The sequence below is a fragment of the Pelodiscus sinensis genome, chromosome 11, assembly GCF_049634645.1.
Source record: "Pelodiscus sinensis isolate JC-2024 chromosome 11, ASM4963464v1, whole genome shotgun sequence".
Classification (NCBI taxonomy): Eukaryota; Metazoa; Chordata; order Testudines; family Trionychidae; genus Pelodiscus; species Pelodiscus sinensis.
Window position 1 is genome coordinate 42466996 of NC_134721.1, and position 9500 is coordinate 42476495.

The window sequence follows — 9500 nt, forward strand, 5'->3', positions numbered from 1 at the left end:
TGGGGGCAGAGGACTAGACGTGATGACCAGTGATCAGCATGGGAGCTGACCCTAAACAAGGCACGTGGTGAGTGGGTACCTGAGCTGGCAGGGCACACAGAGCTTAGATGAGCACCTCTCCACTCGTGCACCCAGCAGGCATCAGCACAGAGCCAAGTGAGGGCGGCAGAAGTTAGCACATGGAGAATCCTGGGTCCCATGGGCCAGCTGTCATGCTCTGTGAGCTACAGTAACAGCAGGCCAAGGCTTTGGCCCCCTGATGGCAGAGCTGCTCTGACTTATTCAGACCCTTGAGCAAGCTCCTGGGCACAGGGCCGAGGCTCCTGCCAAGACCCCCTAGGAGCACCCAGCTCAGGAAGCAGGTAGCAAGTGGGCAGGGGCCCCAGGTTCCATGTCGCACTCTGCCACTGGCTCCCTGGCCGCAGCAAGTCACCCAGGCTCTGCAGTCATCAGCTGTCATCTGCAGAGAAAGGCCAGCCCCTGCCCTGCCCAGCCAGGCCCCCAAAGCCTAGGCAAGTACTGCACACAGCTGGTGCTGGAGGCGTGCACATGTGGCTAGCCAGGTGACGCTGCTGCCAGTAAGAAAGGGACAGCCAGCCAGCAGCAGGGTGGGGTGTCACTAGCAGGCCAGTACAGAGGCACAAAGTGAACGTGGGGCAAATGCGCTGACCTTAACCTGCACGTGCCTGGTGGGGATTCCCACCCCAGGCTCTGCGGGGCTGCCTACCCCAGCTGCACCACAGCACAGCCCCCTGGTGACACTACCTTTCCCAGGAGTCACCACTCACCCATGGGAGTCCATGTCCACCAGGAGTCGAACGAGAATCCCTGTCACAGCCACAAGGATAGGCTAATGACCTCTCGTGGTCCCTTCCAGTTCTAGTATTCTATGAGTCTAGGATTCAAATCAGAACTTTTCCAGCTCAAATACAATCAAAAAGGTTTGTTTCTGGTCAGTTGGATATTAATCTGTGTCCACCTTGAGCTGACACAGTGCCTCAGGTGCTCTGGGCCCATGTTCTTCTCTGTGGGTCAGACTCCCTGAGTAGACTACACTTCCCATTGTGCACCACAGTCTCCCCTCTGGTTGAAACCACGTGATATATCATGGGAATTATCATGACTGTGCATCTGCATCATGAAGATGTGATTCAGACTAAGGTTGCCAGGTGTCCAGTGTTGGCCCGGACAGTCCGGTATTTGCGGCTTCTGCCCGGTAAAAAAAACAGAAACTGTCTGGTATTTTCTGTTTTTCTCAGACGGAAGGCCTTTTGGGACATTCTTCCCCTGCCACATCTGGAGGGGGCAAAGTAAGCGTGAGGATTTAACGGTTCCTTGACTCTTTTTGTTTTGGTGCGGTTGTGGGGTGTGGTTTTTTTTTTTTTTTTTTTTTGGCTCAACAACTTTGTTTGCTTGCTTTTGCTCAACCAATTTATTTCTCGCCATGTTCGGTATTTTTGTGAAGCTATCTGGCAACCCTAATCCAGACAGGGAGCACCAGCCCACAGAGGAAAACAGGGGGACCCGGAATTGAAACTTCCACGAGACACCATAGTAGCTTATGCTGGCACAGATTAATGTTGAACCAACCTTTCATTAAGCATTTCAATTGGCTCAGCAAACCAGAATGAAAGCGTTTGATTCAGCAATGTTGCAATGAAAGGTTTTGAATTAATCTTTTTTTTTCACTTACTGTTCTCTGAAAAATATTGATATTTCAGTTTTCCATCCCAATTCAGTCTGAAACCAAATTTCCACAATATCACCACTTTCCACAGGTCAGAAATTCTGATTTTGACCAGCTCTAGTTAAAAGAACATTAAAGTTGCAAAGTCAAACACTCAGAAATGAGGAATAGCAGCCTATACAACTTTGATTTTGTTTTTTTGGGCTGATGCGTATCTTTGGGCAGATAATACAGTCTTTAATCATATGATCCCATAGTATTTTTTTCCCTGTCTCATTCAGTGCCTAGGTTGAGGCTGGGTGGAACAGAGCAGGAATTGAGCAGTGCACAGCAACATCATACAAGAGTTTTCGGAAAGAATGAAAGACACTTCATGCATATGAAACTACAAGGGGAATCCAGGGATCTAAAATATAATCATGTCAAGCTGGAAGGGCATAACAAGTGGAGATCCACAGGGATCAGTTTTGGGACTGGTTCTGTTCAGTATCTTTGTCAACAATTTATATAATGGCATAGTACAATTATTAAGTTTGCAGATGGGAAGGGTTGCAAGTGTTTTGGAGGGTCATAATTCAAAATGATCTGGACAAACTGGAGAAATGGTCTGAGGTAAATAAAATGAAGTTTAAGAAGGACAAATGCAAAGTACTCCACTTAGGAAGGAACAGTCAGTTTCACATATATAAAATGGGAAGTGATTGTCTAGGCAAGGAGTACTGCAGAAAGGGACCTAAGGGGTCATAGTGGACCACAAGCTAAATATAAGTCAACAGTGTGATACTGTTGTAAAAAAAGCCAACATGATTCTGGGATGCATTAACATGAGTGTTATGAGAAAGACACGAGAAGTCTCTTCCACTCTACTGTGTGCTGATTAGGCCGCAGTTTTGGAGTATTGTGTCCAGTTCTGGGCACCACATTTCAAGAAAGATGTGGAGAAATTGGAGCAGGTCCAGAGAAAAACAATAAACATTATTAAAGGTTTGGAAAACATGAGCTATGAGGGAAGACTGAAAGAATTGGATTTGTTTAGTTTAGAAAAGGGAAGACTAAGAGGGAGCATAATAGCAGTTTTCAAGTACCTGAAAGGAAGTTACAAGGAGGAGGGAGAAAATTGTTCTCCTTGGCCTCTGAGGACAGGACAAGAAGCAATGGGCTTAAATTGCAGCAAGGAAGGTTTAGGTTGGACACTAGGAAAAACTTCCTAACTGTCAGGGTGGTTAAACACTGGAGTAAATTGCCTCAGGAGGATGTGGAATCTCCATTATTGGAGATATTTAGGAGCAGGGTAGACAGACATCTTTCAGGGTTGATCTACACGGTGGTTGGGCCTCCCATGAGGGTAGGGGACTGGACTTGATGACCTCTTAAGGTCCCTTCCAGTTCTAGTGTCCTATGATTCTATGACTATCATTTCCCAAGATGGAATTTGTCAGGACACTGGGACTTTCACCACTGCTCTTGAAAAAGGTGCCATGGGACACATTCATCCTGCAGTGCTGTTCTCCCTGGTGCCACACTGAGCTGCTGGGTTAGCACTGACAGAAATCCTTACTGAGTCACCAGTACTACTTCCTGCCTCTCCTGTTTCTTCATTGGAGGTCACTTTCCAAGTACTGACCTGGTTCTACCCTTCCTTGGCTTATGAAATGGATTAAATTACATCCTAGCCGGTAAAGTGCTGTGCCTTTTGGTGTTTATCCTATACTTGTAAAACTCTAATAGGACCCTAGGAGCTGGGGTTAGCTTGATGGCTGGATCTCAGTGGTTTCTAGGATCCCTTTTTCTATGAACCATCCGTAGTTGTTACTGGGACGGATGCGGCCCCTGGTTTGCCTTGATCTGGCTTCCAAGCCTTAGAGCCTCCCCCAGCATTGGGGAGCCTGCGCTGGCATGCCAGCCATCCTGCCCTTGCCACCTCCCTGCAGCCTCTGGCCCCCGACTGATTCCCCACCCCTGATTTAGCAGGCAAAGGCATAACACAAGCCAATGGTGGAAAATGAAACTAGTAATAAAGTGTAAATGTTTAAGTGAGAGTAATTGGAACAATGTGCCAATGTCAGGGTGGCAATGTCCAGTGCTGGCAATTTTTAAATCAAGATTGGATGCCTTTAAAAAAAAAGAGGACATGTTCTAGTTCAAAAGGGAGTATTTGGGAAAGTTTTATGGCCTGTGTCGTGCAGGGGGTCAGACGAGATGATCACAGTTGTCCTTCTTGCATTGGAATCTGTGAATATTGATGGTGAAATGTGACCAGTGACTCATATCCCATTGTGATGCCATCCTTTATTCCTCCTTGATGCTGTTATATCACACTAAGGATAGTAGACCAGTGAGGTACATCGATAGTTTCAGGGTCCTTGGTAAATTGATATGAGTATCTAACTTCCTATATATCCAGCACACTGGTGCACATAATATTCTCTTTATTTTGCATCTGCAAATGGGTTAAATGGACTAGAAATGAAACACACCATAACTGAACAGCTACCCTCCTCTTTCATAGACTGCAATCAATTTGTGTTTCTGATATTCCACATGCAGATTCTGGGGTTTCCCAGTTAAACTGACAGGTTCCTGTCTCATGCACCTGCATCAGAGATAAGAGTGTTCCTCACTAAAATGACATTGCAAAACTGCAGGGCTGCCACCTTCCCAAATACAGTAGCGGAGCGCCTCCAACATCTCTTTCCACCCTCTCACACATCCTGGACGAGTACACCACACAACCAGACACCACATACAGTACACACGTACAGCCAATGTGGGCATGGGCTGAGAAGTCAGGCATCTCCTTGATCTTGCACAGCTCATCATTTAAAAGCTGTTAATTAAAGACTTTTTTTTTATCAAATTTGTTTGGTTGGGTTGCTCTGCATGTTATCTTCTCTGACATGATTTCTGTATTTTTTTTTTCCTTTACAGCCTCAGCTACTGATCCAGAAGAAAGAAACCCAGGAAGGCTATCCCCAAGAGAGCAGTGACCTGAATTCTAATTCACCACCTGCCACAGGAGGTCTGGGATTAAATAAACAGAATTGCACAGGATTAAAAACTATTAGATTGAGGTTCTGGCCACTTTAGATCAACCAGAAATTATGAGCATGATACATGAATCTATGAATGAAATTCTCTGGGCTGTTACAGAGGAGGTCAGACAGATGAAGTCCCTTATGGCCTTAAAAATAGGCATCAAGGCCCCTCTGCTCTTTTCAGGAGAGCGTGGAAGTTGTTATTGTCGTGGATAAATTCTATCCTGGATAATTCCATGCTGCCTCCAGTACAGTATTCCTCTCCTCTTCCTGATCAGTTAGACTTGCTTACTGTTAAGTGGAGGCTGGGATTTCCGCAGAGATGCTAACATTTCAGTGGTCAATGAAATAACAACAGTATAGAGCACGTATATCTGATTGTAAAATGCTTTGAGATTTTCCAGAACGAAAGGTGCTAAGTAAGAATAATACCATCATCATACAACATTAGAGATGGGCAACAGCTAAAACTGTGGATCTGAATACACCAGACCTTTGGAAAAGTTTGAATCCAGATTTGACGTGTGCAGCTCAAGCTCATTTCTGTCACAAAGACTTCTGCAGAACAAAGTTTTACCATCAGTGAATGCTGCAGGAAGCTAGTCCTTTAACGCTTTCCCTTAGGTGGGTAAGGGATGGGAACTAGCAAGAGGTAGAAGTTGTCATTAATACTGATGTGCGGTCAGCACAGCTGCACCCTCATCCCTTTACCGTTGGTGGCGTTTAATGTGGCGTGCAAAGCAAGCTAACTGACGTCGGGGAGCCAAACCCAATCTTGGTTTCTTAGAAAGCCCCTGGAGACGCCGCATGATGAATGCCAGGCTTGTTAACCTCAGTTGTTTGATTCGGTTTCCTCTTTGACTTCTGCTCCCATATCACTTCCTGCCACTGAGTTGCATGATGACATCAGTGCAGCCACAGGCTTATAAGTGATGACCTCACTTCCTGCCCAATTCTCTGTCTGATTTCTGCTTTTCATAGAGCTCTTAGCATCACCCAAAACCACAGCCTAGGTGGTGGGCACTTTCCTCTTCCTTTCAGTTTGAGCAGGACTGAGGGCAGTGGCATGTGGAATACATTTCCCTGGTGTTACACAGAGAGAAAGGCACAGATGCGGCAGTGAGTGTGAGATGGCAACGTAACCAGTGAAACTGCAACCGCCAGCTCGTTACATCTGTACTTTCTGCTATGGAGACAGGGATGTTTTCTTCTAGTGTGTGTCTTTCACTTTCTGGAGGGGCAGAGCTTTGTAGCAGTGGAGACAGGAAAGCTTCTGGGTCCTGGCGTGAAGTGTGGAAGGTAATACCAGAGCATGCTTCGCATGAAATGGAATAGCCCTCCTCTCTGGAGTAATTCATAGCAATTTTAATTCAAACAATAGCCTGAAAGTGAATCTGGGGTGTGGTCTTGTATTTGGAACCCTGAAGCTGGTGACTGGAAGAATCACTGGCTCTGCGTGGCTGGACGCTGTATAGATTTGAGAGTATGATGTTTCCAAACCCCTGGTTTCTCAATGTGAGCCAGGTCCAAGCACCCGCAGCTAACTTAAAACCGGAGGGCTGTGCTGCTGACTAGGGATGTTAAATATCAGTTAATTGAATAGTCAAGTAACCTCAGGAATTCTTATCCATTAGTCGACTATTCTGTAGTGCCCGGGGGTGGGGCCGGCAGCCAGTGCAATCCGTCCTCACTCCCAAGGAGCAGGGGGCTGTATCAGAGGCTGCAGTGCAGGGTGCCAGGTGGGAGCTGGTCCACAAGGGGAGCTAGCTTAAAAGCCAGCTCCCCTTGCAGACTGGCTGCCTGTTGCCCTGTGCTGCTGCCTCTAATAAAGAGGCAGCAGCACGGGGTGGCAGTAGCCCCTGTCTTGGGGGGAGTCTGAGCTCCCAGACCTGGTGTGGGCCGGATCTGAGCAGGGCTGCTTGCCCGCCCGGCTCCTAATACACTTTAAATGCAGAGCCAAAGCGGAGGTAGGTCCTGGACCCATCACGAGCCAGGACAGAGCCAGGCTGCTGGCCAGCCTGCTAAAAAGTTTAGTGGAAGGGTCAGGGGGAAATGTGTGTAATCTATGGCATTAACCTATAAGCTTTTACTTATCTGTTAATTGGTGAATTGACTACACTATTACATCCCTGCTGCTGACCGGAGAGTGACAGCTCTAGGGCAGCTCTGCACCTTGTGATTTGTCTCAGACAAGATTACAATCTCCTGGATGTCTGTTGTCATTATTGACCACCCGCCAGGGCTTTTGCAGGGTGAGACTTGGAACGTGTCATGAAGCTTGCACCTTCTAAGAACTGCCCTGTGCACAGATTGAACTGGGGCTGATGGTCCCTTGTGTCGTGATCACTCTACTTGTGCAAATTAGAAAAGAGGCCAACCTGGAAATATTCAATGGACATGATCTGGCCTGACTCCTTGCTGGTCTCCTTAATGAGAGCTTGGAGGAGGGAGAGGGAAGTATAGGGAGGAAAGAATCAGGGAGGAGGAGCTCCTGCAAAACTACAGTGGGGGAGGGAATAGGGAAGAATTGGGAGAACTATGCCAGAAATAGCCATGTGTTTCCTGGGCTCTGTTTCCTGACCCTCTTCCTTCTGTGATATTCCCAGGGCGCTGAGTCTGGGGTTTCCCAACACCTCCCAGATTCGGCTTTGCAGAGTCATTACTTGTCTGTTGCCCTGTTTCCTGGGAGGACACCAACTGCAGAGCAACCACTGAAGTGTCTCTGAGTGCGCAGGCTGGGTGTTCCTGCCACCCTTCATGACAGAGTGCTGCTGCCACTGCATGATTAGTGAACCTGACAACATACACTGCTCCTTCACCACGCAAGAAGCCTGGGCTTGTGTTTCAGCGATAAATCATCCTTTCTGGTGAACCATGGGCAACAAGAGAAGCTCCCTGCCCTTCTCCCACCACTCTCCTCCTCAGCCCACTGGCAAACTGCTAGGCCACTCAACAGCTTTCCCCAAAGCAGGGAGTCAGTTGCAGGTCAAGAGAGCTCCCTGATCATCTGGTCTGACCTCCTGTATAACGTAGGCCGCAAAACTTCACCCAGGGACTCCTGCATCCCTCCTACAACCTCTGACCTCTCTGAGTGCATTCCGGTAACCAGTGCAAGGTTTAGTGTTGATGTGGACTTTGAGTCTGTTGTTATTGGCTTCACTGAGCTATGGGTCGAGCCCTTTATGAGTTGCCCTCAACCCAGCTCCCCGCAATCCTTTGTGGCTCCCCATTTCCTTCCTCCCCTCCTCCTCAGCATCCTCCAACATCCCTCCTCCCTGTGTGAGTCCCTCTGCATGCTCCCCCGATACCCTCCCAGTCCTTCCACCCTCTCCTGCTGCCCCTCCAGTGAAAGTCTGGCTCAGGCCACCGGAACCACCCCTGAGGATTGCTGTCCAGCTGCACCAAACGACTGTAGTTCAGGTCTTTGGGGGTTGGAAGGGGTCCCTCAAGGCTGTGTCGTACTCAGGGACTACCCCTGTTGTGTATGGTGCTCAGAATTCTTGAACCCAGTGCTGTTGTGACTCCAGAGCTCTCACCCCTCCCCATGCTGTCTCCCCTTAGGCATGCCTGGAAAAGAATCTCATCGGATGGGCAGGACCACTGGCCTCAGGAGACCTCTGAGCACCACCCCAGCTGCACCCCAGTAACACCCTGCCCGCTGATGTCGTACTGAAGCCACAAGGACCAGGAGAACCAACCAACCAACCAACCAGTCTTAATTTCACACTTAAAATTCTCCCCCCACCATAACTGTGGCAAAGCCAGAATCCTTGCTCCCCTCTAGCTCACCCCATGCAGCAGCCTGCCTCCCAGAAAGCAGTACAGAAAAACGGATCCCCTCACCTAGTTGGTATGAGACCTTTGCAAGTAATTAGGGTTAAGTTAGTCTCTGAAAAAGCCTTTACAGCTTGTACCATGTGCTGTGAGGAATGGCCACAGTCACACAGGAAAGGAAAGTTGACTTAATACCTGCAAACCCGGTGCAAGTGACCAAGTCACACTACCGGTATTTGGACTCACCTAGTAACACCACCGAGGGACTGGGGCAGATGCCTCTGTTTTCCGCACAGCATCAAGAAAGCCTTTGGGGACCAGTTCCTAGATTAGATTTCTGCTCATTTCTTTGGGCAATGCGGAATCCTTTTGTCCACCCTACCCAAATAGAAAAACCAATGGGAATTGCTCTACTGCCATGAGCCAGTGCTTCATCTAGTCAGCTAGCCTTGCTTCAGCTGTCAGGCTTGAAAAAGCTGGACTGTTGGGGCATATCTTCCTCCCCTGTTGATAATCCCTGAAGAAGTCCAGGGGTTATTTCATGGACCATTTCCCCAGTTTGCACGTAGGCACAATTCTTGTCACTATTGTTGCTGAAATAGTCCCTCTTCCCCAGCTGGACAAAATAACATTGAAAAACTTAAAAAACAACAAATAGTAGCACGTTAAAGACTAACAAAACATGTAGATGGTATCATGAGCTTTCGTGGGCAAAAGCCACTTCTTCAGATGACTGGACATTTGAAGAAGCGGGTCGTACCCATTGAAGCTCATCATACCATCTACATGATTTGTTAGTCTTTAAGGTGCTACTAGACTATTCATTGTTTTTTTAAGTTTTTCCAGTTACAGACTAACTCGGCTCCCCCTCTGAAGCAAAATAACATTGGTGGTTTCCACCATTCCCCTTCATGAGTGCGGTGATGTGGCCTTGGAGGGGAAGGGTGAGCATGTTTCTTGCTGCATTTTCCTTCATTTTTTTTTAGATAACTTCACTACTTTCT